Raw genomic sequence first — 14035 nt, 5'->3', positions numbered from 1 at the left:
CTTGAGGGAGGAGGAGCCATAGCACACCAACTTTCATTTCATAAAAGGGCATCTCTGGCCTCTCATTGGGTGATTCCACACGGGGAAAATATAGCGGGTTCAGGGGTGTGAAAAAAGCATTAGGGGAGAGACATTCCTACAGAACTCACCCCCCAAATGCTTCTAACCTGCTTTATTTTGCTGAACCTGAGTTAAATGAAAGTTGCTAAATTAGTGACTTTCCCCCATCAACCCGGGTTTCGCATGCTTCCTGCTTGCCTGTGCAAACTACAGCAAGCAGGAAGTATTCTATTCCCCACTGCTTCCATCCACCATTAGAGTGGATTCTCTAGGTGGCTGCCATTTTGTGCCAGTATGTGAAGGGGGGATTCTCCAGTGAGAGGATTCTTAGATGGGTGGGGACTCTAGGATGTATGACTTGCAGGGAAACAAAGTGTCCCTAGTGAAACATCCCACATCCTATTGTCGAAGGCTTTCACGGCCAGAATCACTGGGGTGCTGTCTGGTTTCCGGGCTGTATGGCTGTGTTCTAGCAGCATTCTCTCCTGACGTTTTGCCTGCATCTGTGGTTGGCATCTTCAGAGGATCTGATAGTTGGGAAAGCAAGTGGAGTATATATACCTGTTGGAGTGTCCAGGGTGGGTGAAGAAACATTGTCTGTGAGTAACAAAGAAGACAGCCAGGTCAATAGGTGAGGGCATCTGAATAGAAGTATGAGTAACAATGAAGTCTATAGCATGGGAGTAACAATGGAGATAGCAAGATCAATAGGTGGGAGCATCTGAATAGAGGTATCCTGGCCTTTCATTTCTTTGTCTATAGTCATCCTATGTTTGTGTGGAGCTGGTTAGACACTGTCTTGACTCTAGTATTTTTCAACACTGGCAGCCAAGTTCTGTTCATTTTCATGGTTTCTTCCTTCCTGTTGAAATTGTCCATGTGCTTGTGGATTTCAACAGCTCCTCTGTGTAGTCTGACATAGTGGTTGTTAGAGTGGTCCAGAATTTCTGTGTTTTCACATAATATTCTATGTCCAGGTTGGTTTATTGTGTGTTCTGCTATTGCTGATTTTTCTGGCTGAAATAGTCTGCCGTGCCTTTCGGCTTCTTTGAAATTCACCTCTGAAGATGCCAGCCACAGATGCAGGCGAAACGTCAGGAGAGAATGCTGCTAGAACCCAGCCATACAGCCCGGAAACCACACAGCACCCCACATCCTGTTGCCAGGCTCCCTGCGATCCCAGATGGCCCCTGCACCCGCTGTGCGAATGGTGAGACAGGCAACCTGGGTTCATTTAATCCATTTGTGCTGCCTGTGCAGAGGGGACTTTTGTTCTTTGGGAGACACCTGCCCATAAGCACCTGGATCACTCAACCAGTCAAGATGACTGCCTAGTATCGCACTGTGGTTGTCTGAACTTGTAGATTTTTGCATGCCGTACTTTAGAGCAGGCTTTGTATCTGTCACCTCACATTGTTTAGGTTATGCACACGCTGGGGCAAAAAAATATAAAGCCAGCTTGTAATTCTGGATCCAGCTAGCTGTTTCCCCCTCCCCCCCAGTCCAGAGGCATAAATAACATACTGATGATTAAAACTGCTCCCCTTGTTTGAAAAGGAGGAAGATGCTGGCGTCCCAGAGAGCGACCGATGATCCCATATGTTCTCGCTTTCTTTCCTCCGGCACATCCTTATGTACAGCAGACTGTGCATGTTACATGGTGGGCTGTTGCCAAGAGGTTTGGCAATGCAGCCACATGTTTTCTAGTTTAATATTCCCACTGCAATGCTGTCAAAAGTGATGGCCGCTAATGAAAACGCCAGTTAAGGCTCAGCCTCGGCTTCGCTTCTTTATAATGAAGCTAATTGAGGTGGGCAGCGCCCAGCGCCCACGTGGGCCGAAGGGTCATGTTTCTCCTTGTATATTTCCCTGCCTGATAAAAACATGTCATGGCGATGACTTCTCACTGTAACTTTAAAGAGATTTCATTGAGCAGAACAGCTTGCTTGAAGATGCGCAAGCACGGAGCGCCGTGTTAACAAAGGGCACCATCAGTGGATGAGCTAGTTTGGATGTCCCTCCCTCCCATTTGCATCCAGCGCCGTTGGTAGGAAAAAAGTTGATTTTAAAACTACATTACTTTAAAAATGCACATAAAATTCTTACATTTGACATTTCAGGAGGTTCTTTTTTATTGATGTATAATGCTGAAACATTATCGTTTATTTCAAACGGTCTGTGGGCCACTTCTGATTCTGTCTCACAGAGGCGATAGCGGCATTTCAAACTTTTATCATTTCCCCCCCAATTCACCTGTTACAGCTTCCCCCAAAGCGAACTAGAATAATTTTCTGGTAACATAACACAGAATTTTGAATTAAGATGACGGAAGAAAGTCTGTGTCTGGCTGCAACCCAATATAAAGAAGTGCCCTTAACTGCACTTCTGAGCTTAAGCGTGGCTATGGCTTCATCATCATATCCAGTTCTATTTTTTGACTAATCCAATGCAGAGAAGAGCCCTCACACTTGCTCGCTTCAATGTTTTCCCCTCCGCTTTATTGCGTGGTAGATTTACATACATAAGCCTTTATTGGCATAAACAGAAAAAGTTACATAAATCAGGAACAATTGCATGGATACATGATAGATAAAGGCCCCACGGGGAGCACAACAAATACATTCTACTGGGAACTCTCAACTATCTCCGCAATGAAATTGGCGATCTCTTCACAAAGACCGGGGTCCGAGTTGTTTAACTATAGAGATAACCTAGTCAGATCAGGCAGCCCAGATTGGAAGAAAAAATGTAAGTTGGTATATTTAGATCTGATGTTATCAAATCTGGTGCAGTGCAAGAGTTGGTGAGTCAGGGTTTCAACCACATTAAGTTTGCAACTGCATAACCTTGCGGATTTATCTAAATTGCTGAACCTACCCTTTAATAGGGCAGAGGGCATAATGTTAAAACGCACAATGGTGAGGGCTCTCCTTGCACATGGGTTCGTTAAGGTATGGAGGTAATAGGCCATACGTCTCTGCTCAAATGGAATTAGGAGTTGTGTGCGTGGTAGATTTAACAACTTGGAAATGAGCGAAAGGGTATGCTCTTGTGGTGAACAACAAATTGAAACATTGGCACATCAACTGCTTTGCTGCCCTCAATCTGCTAATATCAGATCAAAATATTCCAATATTCTTTTTAGGATATCTAGTGAAATGGGAGAATCAGGTAGACTTCCTTTCCTTCTGGACAATTCTGACAATGAAATTTGTGAATTGGTAGCACGATTTTTATTGGAGGTGATGCACAATCAATAATTTATATTCTATCTTAAACCTTTGTATTTGTATACCTTTTATCTCAGGTTTTTTATTGTGTTATGATTATTGTTATGCCAAATAAAGGCTTATTATTATGTTATATCCAATTCTGAACATGGCCCTAGAATGCAGATCCAAAATCCAGAGGGAGTGGTTACACCGGGGAAGGAAGATCTTTCAGCAGACAGCCAGGATTGAAGGGGAAAAAATACCAAACATTAAGAAGTGAGAAGACTTGGAGGGGTGGTCCTTGCAGCAGAATCAATGCTGATCTTTATCACTGCCTGATAATGATGTGACATGAAGATGCCAGCCACAGATGCAGGCGAAACGTCAGGAGAGAATGCTGCTAGAACACGGCCATACAGCCCGGAAACCACACGGCACCCAAATGTCACATTTGGTGAAACCCAGATGTGCCGGCATGGCCCCAGTGGGATGTCAGTTCTTTGGGGTTGGGTCAGAAGTGATGTCATCATGCAGTGATGCAGATCGCCCACCGCCATTTTTCCCCAGCATGTTTCCATCAGCCAACCAGATGAGTGTTGGCTGGCATGTGCAACAATTCCCTGGAGTTTGCCTGCCACTAGTTTGCCTGCCCATAAACCTCATCAATGGGCAAAGGGAAGAGAAGAGGAGATGCCACTACTGGGCAAACAAGGGAGGAAAGAGGTGGCACGGACAAGTGTGGGATAGAAAGAAAGAGGCTGGAGGGAGAGCAAGAGATATGCCACCGGCTCGGCAAGTAAGTGAGCCAGGCAGGGACAGCAAAAAAGGAGGTGGTACAGCCAAGCAAGACAGCCATGGTAGAGGAAGGACAAGAGAGGTTCACAATTAGAGAGGAGGGGAACCACAGGGAGAAGGTGATGAGAGGGTAATGGATAGAGAGGAAGTAAGGACAGTGAGTGGGTTCTCCCCAAGTGGAAGAAGAAGAAGAGTTTGGATTTATATCCCCCCTTTCTCTCCTGCAGGAGACTCAAAGGGGCTTACAATCTCCTTGCCCTTCCCCCCTCACAACAAACACCCTGTGAGGTGGGTGGGGCTGAGAGAGCTCCGAGAAGCTGTGACTAGCCCAAGGACACCCAGCTGGTGTGTGTGGGAGTGCACAGGCTAATCTGAATTCCCCAGATAAGCCTCCACAGCTCATGTAGCTTGTGGGTCGCCAACTACTATTTTTTCTGAAACATCGGTTGGAAGTCCCTGGAATGGATGCAAAACCCTTTTAATGTGCTGGGCCCTTTTGTTCAGCAAGAAGGGTCAGTTGTCTATTTCAGTAAGTGAAGAGCTGGCTGCAGTTGGGGACACCAGTTTTCAGGTCAGGCCTGGGGAAACTCCTGAAATTACAGCCCATCTCCAGACTACAGATATCTGTTCCCCCAGGGAAAATGGAAGCTTTGGAGGGTGGCTCTAAGTCTATGACATTTCAAATTCAAATCAAACCTTTTATTGGCATAAAAAAGCTATACAGATTAGTGGTGATCACAACGTAAAACAATCACGGTTGCAACTTAATGACATAGCACTAAGCCACCGATTCTGAGATAGTGGAAGAATCATTAGGGAGTAGAGGAGTCAGCAAGTTGGACCTGATTGTCTTATAAAATGGGCAGTATAGAAGCATATGAATGAAGATTCAGTCTTCTTAAGTCCTAAAAAAGGGGGAGAGCAGGACTTATTTACTGCACTGCCATGATACTGGAATTCCTGATGAATTAATCTTTGCTTTAAGGAGCAAAAGATTTCATGGGTGGACAGCATAGCTACTGACTCTAGTAAATCCAAAGGTTAATTTTTTTTTTTGTTCTACTAAGGTCCACCAGTCAGAGTTCTGAAGATCTACAAGATGTTAGGCTTGAGTCCTCAAAGTTAAAACAGAGATGTAGCCAGAACCTGAACGTAGCAAGCCAGGATCTGGTCTCTAAAAGGTGTTGTAAGGTTGCGTTTCAACCTTGAGGTGGCTCTTGCTGTAGGTTCTGGTGGGGCGCCCGGAATAGTTATCCGTTGATGTTTTTTTTGTCTGTGTGAAACTGTCTGGGTGAGTTTCTGTGTGGGAAACTAAATTGTTTACTGTTTTCTTGCTCTTGGCGGGAACTTCTCTGAAGCCCGTAAAAGCGGCTGCTTGTGTGGGGGGGAGTTAGTTCCTGCATTGCCTGTTACTGATTTAGAATGCCAGCTCAATAAAGAACTTAATACAGTTGCTTTTGACTGGATTTACTGGTTCGTTACAGGTGTTGACAGTTTCAAGACAGAAGACAGCATAAGGCACACAATTTGGCAAACCAAGTAACTTAAATAGAAAGCACGATTGTATATGTTCAACTGAGCGGTTCCAAGCATCAATCCATATAGGAACACCATGCAGTGGTGGCGAACCTATGGCACTCCAGATGTTCACAGACTACAATTCCTATCAGCCCCTGCCAGCATGGCCAATTGACCATGCTGGCAGGGGCTGATGGGAATTGTAGTCCATGAACATCTGGAGTGCCATAGGTTCGCCACCACGGCCATAGAGCAACTGCTGACCTACCTTGGCAGCTGGCCTAACTTCAATTGAGGCCAGGATATGGCAAGCAAGTTTTCAGTAGGGGGGAAGGGCAAGGAGGGGGGAAGGGCAAGGAGATTGTGAGCCCCTTTGAGTCTCCTGCAGGAGAGAAAGGGGGGATATAAATCCAAACTCTTCTTCTTCTTCTACTGGCTTAGGACATTTGACACTTCAAAAGGTTTGGTACATTTCATCAGTAAAGACACATATAAATTTCTTTGGAGACAAAAAGTAGAATTAAAGCGGAGGACATATAGGCTCATTCCGCACATGCAGAATAATGCACTTCCAAACTGCTTTCAGTGCTCTTTGAAGCTGTGCGGAATGGCAACATCCACTTGCAAACAGTTGTGAGACTGGTTTGAAAACGCATTATTTTGCGTGTGCGGAAGGGGCCATAGTCTATCTATAGAAAACTGAATATAATCAAACCCGCCTGTTAATTAAACAAAGAATTGAAGATGTAAAAAGGTGCAATGACATAAACAAATTAAAAAGTCCACTTTTTTACACAAGCAATTTTAAGAAAACCAAGATGACATCATATATTAACTTTTTAGACATTCCTCAATACAGGAAAAGCTTTAGGCTAAGAAGACTTAATGCTTTATGAATGCTAGTTTTAACTGGTAAATATTTTTTAAAAGCCAGTGAGGATAGTAAATGCTTATGCAATGAAGGTTCATTAGAAACTATTGAGCACCTTATTTTTGATTGCAGGTTGTTAGAAACTGAAAGGCATAATTTCATTAACCCGACATTAACTAAATATCCTGGAAGAGAAAGAGAAACCTTCATCTCAATTTTGGTTAATGGACAGACAAAGAAATAATGGCAAATGTAGCCAAATTTGCTTGGGGATACTGTAAAAATAAAGAAAAAAAGAGAACAAAATTATGATGACCTGAATTTTAAGGATATTATGGATTTTTTTTACATTGTATTTTAGCTTTACTGATTTTACTTGTAATTTTAGCATAGAAATAGAAATATAATTGTGAATTTTAGGTTTATAGGGACCTATTTTATCTTGTATTGGTTCTAATAATACTTGTAATACCAACTGGTTGGCTTGGTATATGTGGGTCTCTGACCGCAAACTGTTATTAAAGTACAAAGTTGACCTACCTTGGCATTAAAGGCCTTAAGGGCAACAAGGACATATTCATGGCCCCTGTTATAGAAAAAGCAGATTATTGCTGCAACACTGCTCTTGCTTGCCGAGATCGCTATGTCCCGATGAATTGCCCAGCCTGTTCTGTGATGGAAATGCAGCCCTAAGTAGAATTGCTTAACAAGCTCCAGGGAATTCCCATTTAAGGACCAGTGGGTAGGCCTATAAACTCTTGAAAATATGAGGATCTTAGATTTCTTGAGGTTCAAAGCAAGGTTATTGCTGTGCAATAATCATTGCAACAGGTAAGGAGACGATTGAGGCCTCTCTTGGAGGAAGAGAGGACTGTGTCATCAGCATAGAGCAAGATCAGGATATGTACATTACCTAGTCTTGGGCAGTGTTAGTTTATTTCTGTTAATGCAGGTGCAATGTCATTCAAAAAAAGATTTTAAAGTACAGGGGCCCAAACACAACCCTGCTTCACACCTCTGTTGACAGGTATTTTGGGAGTTAGTATTACTGAGCATGAACATTAATTTGACAGAGTTAATGCAGAGTGACTTAATTAGGGCTAAGAGTCTTCTTCTATCAATGCCCAGTCTGACAAGCTTTCTCCACAAGTCCCTAAAGATAGAATCAAAGGCTGTCTTAAGATCTAGAAAGGCTGTGTACAGTTTTGTCTTTGCCGCTCTACTATATTTGCAGATTAGCTGATTAAAGGTTATGCAATGGTCCAAAGTGGATTTGCCCTTTCTAAAGCCTACTTGTTCCGGCCCATAGATCTTATTTGGGGTAATCCATGCATTGAGTTTAACAAGCAAGTATTTGGCATATAGTTTTCCTATAACCAAAAGGAGGCTAATAGGCCTATAGTTGGATGGTATCAGGTGATCGTCTTTTTTGTGAATGGGTACAACTATTGCACAAGTCCAGGCAGGAGGTACTGACCCAGACATGTTGACACTCATAAACAGGGCTGCTAGAAGAGACGTCCACCACTCCACATATACTTTGAATAGTTCTGGGGGTAGGGCATCAGGACCAGGTGATTTGGATTGTTTTAGCTGGTCAATTAGTAGTTTAATTTCTGCTGCTGTAACAGGGGGTCATTCTGGTGCATTCTCCAGGGGAAATTGTGCCTGCTCAGCTAGTTCCTCACTTTCAAAGGTGTATAAGTTCAAAAAATAATGATACCAAGTGTGGACTGGGATACAGGACATTGAGTAGTTATATCCAGACTCTATGGCATTATACTCCACTGTGGTCCCTGTCCTCTCTAGAGTCCATCCCTCTGGTGGTTTCTGCACAGCCAAGGGAGAGACCCTGCATCAGCATTAATCATGCCAATGCAGGGTCTGGGGCCGTTCGCACAAACGGCTCCATGGGATGCACAGCTGTGGGAGCAAGCTCCGCACAGCCGCGTATTCCCCTCCCCGGCCTCAAACGCCTCATTACCTTCTGCTGGCAGCCGCGTCACTCTGAGGAGGGAAGGGGAAATGCCCCATGGCCACAGCGACAGCTGAAGCACCAGAGGCCAGGGGGCGTGTCCCCTTCCCTCCTCAGAGCGACAATAGAGCGACGCGGCTGCCAGCAGAAGGTAATGAGGCATTTGGGGCCAGGGAGGGGAGAGGAAAACGCCGGCTTCCACCTGCTGCCGGATTGAAGCTGGCATTTGCAGGAAAACTCGCTCCCTAAGCGAGTTTTGAATACACCGTTTGGGCGGGCACAGAGCGCTGCTGCGTCGATTTGGCAGCGGTGCCTGTGCGAAGGGTCCCCGCCAAACGGTGTTTTACCGGGCTGAAGCTGTTGCTTTCAGCCCGTGCAGAAACCGCCTCTATCTCCAGGAGTTTCCCACCCTTGAACTGGCAACCCTGCCTCCCCCCAATCTCCTGCCAGTGGTGACCTGGCTTCCTTAGCAGAAGTACGGGGGCTCAAGTGCATTCCCAGCCTATCCCACCAAGTGCCAGTCCAGCCTTCCCCATTTTAATTTGTTTGTTTATTTGCTGCCACATCACCACCTTCATATGGAATAAAGATTTTGGTACTCTGACCTAAGTACCTACTGCTGCTGCTAAATAGCCTAGATACACCTCAGGTGTCTGCCTATTTAATTCTTGTCTCCGAAAGGTTAACAAGGGAACATGTTTTTCTTCAGGGGGAGAAAAAGTCTTATTCAGACTCAGAATTTGGGAAGGCTGCAGCCGTGGAAAAACAAAATATGTCGCCAAGCTTCTACTCGTAGCAACCATTTGCCTGCTTGACACAAGCCAGAATCGAAGGCGAAAAGTAATTTCCGTGAGCAGAGTTGTAGGAATTGGCCCACAGTTTTAAAACAAACGAGGGTTTTCATTTGGGAAGCTATAAAGCGCCGAGGAAATTTACCAAAAGGCAGTGTAAGTTCTGCCTGAACAGCAAAATCAAATATTCACAGTCCCATTCAGAAATATTGCTCCACGGTAACATTTTTGCCCATTATTTTTTATGTAAATATTGCAGTCAGATGCATTTCAGAAGAAAAGAAAATAATGGTAGCAAGAAATCAGTGGATGACGCTTGCAGGGGGACTGGCTTCCATTTTATGGCTGGCCAAAGGACAACAAATCCTCTGGCAGGATCCAGCGAGGGCACAAACAAAGAAGCATTCAATGCCGGTTGCCTCCACAGCTTTAAAATGCTTAGCACTCTGCCGAATCTGCTTCTCCAGTGGCAGCAAAAATCACGGGCCAAATTTACACCAGCCTGCAGCAACAGCTGGTGATGCATAAGGTTGGAGAGCTGCTTTTATAAGTGCTAGGCCAGGGGTGGGGCTTGGGGAGGCATGGCCATGCCCAAGGGGCAGGTGGGGGTGTGGCCTCCTCCGACCCACCCCATAAAAAATCTATACCTATGTCCCTGCATAAGGATCATACATAGGACCTCTGCTTAGCCAAAATACCCAATGAAAATCCAAGACAGTCTTGATATGCTCAGATCTGCCATCAACACAGTGAGGCAAGAGCATTAAAAGCTAAAATCAGTAGACATCTTCTCTAATTTCATTGTAACTCTCAGTGTCTCCATGCATAAATCTTCTTTTGTTGTCACGACTAGTAAGAGTTGACAAATCCTGGCACTGAAAGCTCAGTGTTTTTTTGAGGAGTGGGGGATGCTCTGGACATTTTTGGTGTCTCTTTAATGCATATTTATATTATAAGGTAAATCAGCTGGTGTATTCAAAATCAGCGACTGATGAATATGCTGTTGGATGATTGAAAGCAAACCATGGTAGACAAACCGGTAATCCTTAAGGGTTTGGGGAAGGGTTAGGGGCGAGCTACAACATCTCGGCAAGGAAACCGCTCAGTCAGTGAGTTTGCTGCCGACTTCCGCAGGCTAGCCAGCCGCTTGCGTGGGTGGCCTGAGTTGGTCCTGGTCCAGCTCTTCAAGGACGCTCTTCACCTCAAGGTATTACAATGGGCCCTGATCCACAGTGACCCGGAGACGTTGATGGAATGGATCAGATGGGCGGGGGACACCGAGCTACAGATCCGGCAAGTGGAGCAGTCAGAACAACGGTGGAACCGGGCCCAATGCCAGCCGCTCTGGACGCCAGAGAAGGGTGTGGACAGAGAAGAGATGAGAGGGGCCCTCAGAAACCACTCGTGCCCGCCGTTGCCACTTGGGCCTGTGCCTGCACTGTGGAGAAGACAGCCACCTCGTTGCACCTTGCCCTGGTTGTTGCACTCCAGCAGCTGAAGATCCCATGAAAAACACTTACCTATATTTCTCAAGGCTCCCCCCCCCCCACCTTCAACCAAATGGTTCCTTCTATCCCGAGAACAAAGCATAAAAGAGCTGGGAACATTTCACCCTTGATAAGGGGTGTCTGTTTCTGGCTCCAAAGCTGCAGTGGAATAGCAGAACACCTGCAGAAAAGAAAGCCTTACCGTTTCCGTGCAAATGCCTGCCACCCCACCCTCCACACACACGGGCACAGGCCTGACATGTGACTGGGTTGGGGCGATCTGGTGGAGGGCTTCCAACGGCCAAGATTTGGTGATGTGGCATTTGGAGTCCTTCCTTTCTACGGAAGCACAGGTCACCAATATGGTGAAGATCATCTTCTACCATCTTCGACAGGCTAAACAGCTGGCCCCCTATTTTCCTCCTACTGTAGGTGGCTGTAAGGTTGTGCTTCAACCTTGACAGGGCTCCTGCTGTAGTTTCTGGTGGGGCGCCCAGAATGGTTATCAGTTGCTGTCTGCTTGCCTGTGTGAACTTCTGTGTGAGAAACTGATTTGTTTACTGTTTTTCTGTTCTTGGCGGGAACATGTCTGAAGCCTGTAAAAGTGGCTGCTTGAGTCCTGGGGAGCCAGTTTCTGCATTGCCTGTCTTTGACTAAGAATGCCAGCTCAATAAAGAACTTAATACAGTTGCTTTTGACTGGACTTTACTGGTTCGTTACAGTGGCATGGCAGTGCAGCAGTGGTGCTGTTCCTGGCCACTGGAGCCCTGTGAATTGGGCTTGAAGCCTGACATTGCTTGAGAAGAAACAAGATGATCTGGAATAGAAAGCAGTGCTTTTTGATGGACCCAGGACTCCAAAGGCAAGAAAACTCAAACTACATTTATAATTAGACTTTACACCCTGATACACAAAGGCAATCTACAAAGGCCAGTTAATAATTGTTCTTTGGGGAGACACATGTGAGCAATACAATAGATTTGTTTTACTGTTGAGAACCATGCTGATTTCCTGAGTGAAGAATTTCACACAGCCCTGTGCCATCAACTAGCTTTTCCCTAGCTCACAACATGTTTCTATATGCTATTTCCCTTAATATAGCTGTGAGCTCCTTTCTTATTGCAAATAATTCATTTGGCTATCAATGTTTATGTTTTTACAGTTAGGTTTTCAGTTCTTATGTTTCTGTTCTTTCCAAATATATGTTGTTATATTGTCACTCAATTTCTACAGATTTTGGGGACAGGGGTCCCCTCCACACACACACACACACACACACACACACACATTTCTAGCATCTTTCATCTGTTCTTTAGATACCTCAGTCAATCATCATATGTTCCTGGCATCATCCCCCTCCCTCCCCAAATAAAACATAAAATGAAAACTTATTTGCCTGAAGTTTTGCCTGAAGTACACAAATGCCAACATTATGAAGTTACAGGCTAATGAGCGTAAATTAAAATCATGGCTTTTATTGTGCTTATTTTTACCCGTTTATGAATTGTCTGGTCAAAAATGAGTTCTTGCTGCCTTTTTAAATCAATAGCAGCATTCAAAGTAGCTATCTTCCCCCAAAGTTCAAAATAATAAAATAGCAAGGCAAGGGGGGAAAATCCTCTTATTTCTCCCCCCCCCCGAATGTTGTCACAAGGCCACTGGTCAATCTTCCATGGCAGAACAGAAATTCAAACTTGAATATTGCTGATCTTACTCCAAAGCACTAACCACTACACTACACTGGCTCTCAGAAGAAGAAAATTATCCTACAAACCTTTTAATTCTCTTACTATTTCCACACTCACTGTTAGCTTTCAAGCAAGATATATCTTAGCCTAATGGAAAATGCCACATCTCTGAATTGATTAGTATGCACAGCATATCCCGTGCTATCCCATGATGTCAGAATATATGGGCAAGATTAAATCTGTTGCCGAGGAAGTAGAAATAATTTCACCACAAAACGGGCAACAGCGGCAAACTCCTCCCTTGTTGGGAATCTTTGCATCATTGTGGACTTTATAATTCTCTTAGACATATATTTTTTCTGATATTTCTACACTTATTGTATTACATTTTGCACATTTACTATTATATGTAGCCTGGGTATAGTATTTTCTTTATTTTGTGCATGTTGGATGGTTGTACATGTACCATGTACCGCTGCTACATATGTGATATATTCAAACCAGGGATCCTATTCTAGCAAATCCTAGCTTCCCTTGATGTTTTAATAGGGTAGGGTGCATGTTCTGGGGGAGGGAAGCTACCCTCTGTATTGAACATTAATTCAAGAATTGCATGTGCTACGTACTTGGCCCTCGGATCCCCTGATATACACAAAATGCAGGTCCAAGTTGAACTTGCAAATACAAATTATTATTCTAAATTCCGCGGCGGTGAATTTATAAACGTAAAAGATCACATGACATTGAATAGCTAATCACAGTATTGTTGTAATGCTCCGTGATGGTTCAGTGCACAAACAGTCGTGGCTTTGGTACTATTCTTACCCCTGACCACAGCAAATCTCAACCTGTTTCCAGCAGAGGGGATTGCTTAATTGGTTGATTGTAGATAGCCCGAGAGAGTCATTTTTTCCCATCTTCTATAAAAAGAGTTGAGTAATCAAATACCCCCTCCTTGAGTTTGCTCGATCCTGGCAGTCTAATGGCGCTTTGATTAGCAGGAAAGCGCACCAAGTCTATCAAGCTAACTAACCATCAGTCCTGTCAAAAAGGAACTGGCTAATGATAGCATTCATAATGAGACCCAGAAGGGCTATTTTCCCCGCTGTGCGATTTTTCCCCTTGAAGCAGTCAAGTAAGCAACTCAGATAATGCTGGCAACAAACACTGTACTTTTGGGCGGCTTTGTGTTATGCGGAAACTCTGCCGCACCAGGGAACGGAACAGCAACACAATCATTAGCAAGGTTTTTTTTCCCCATCACTGGAGCCATTCACAGCTAGCGCCTCTGCACACCTGACAAGCACAACACAAACAGAAGAACCAAAACTTGATTACATCTGCCTGTTGAAATGTTAACTATCTAGACAGTTCTTGTTATACATTCAAGTATACGACATTCATTTCTAGGAGTGTACTGGTGTAATGGTTAAAAACAGCTGGAATCTAATCTGAAGAGCCGTGTTTGATTTCCCACTCCTCCACGTGAGCGGCAGACTCTTATCTGGTGAACTGGGTTTTGTTTCCCCGCTCCTACACATGAAGTCTGCTGGGTGACCTTGGGCCAGTCACAGTTCTCTCTGAACACTCCTAGCCCCACCTAACTCACAAGGTGTTCACCTCCCCCCCTGCCATATA

The sequence above is a fragment of the Sphaerodactylus townsendi genome, linkage group LG09, assembly GCF_021028975.2.
Source record: "Sphaerodactylus townsendi isolate TG3544 linkage group LG09, MPM_Stown_v2.3, whole genome shotgun sequence".
Classification (NCBI taxonomy): Eukaryota; Metazoa; Chordata; class Lepidosauria; order Squamata; family Sphaerodactylidae; genus Sphaerodactylus; species Sphaerodactylus townsendi.
This window is presented reverse-complemented; position numbering follows the sequence as displayed.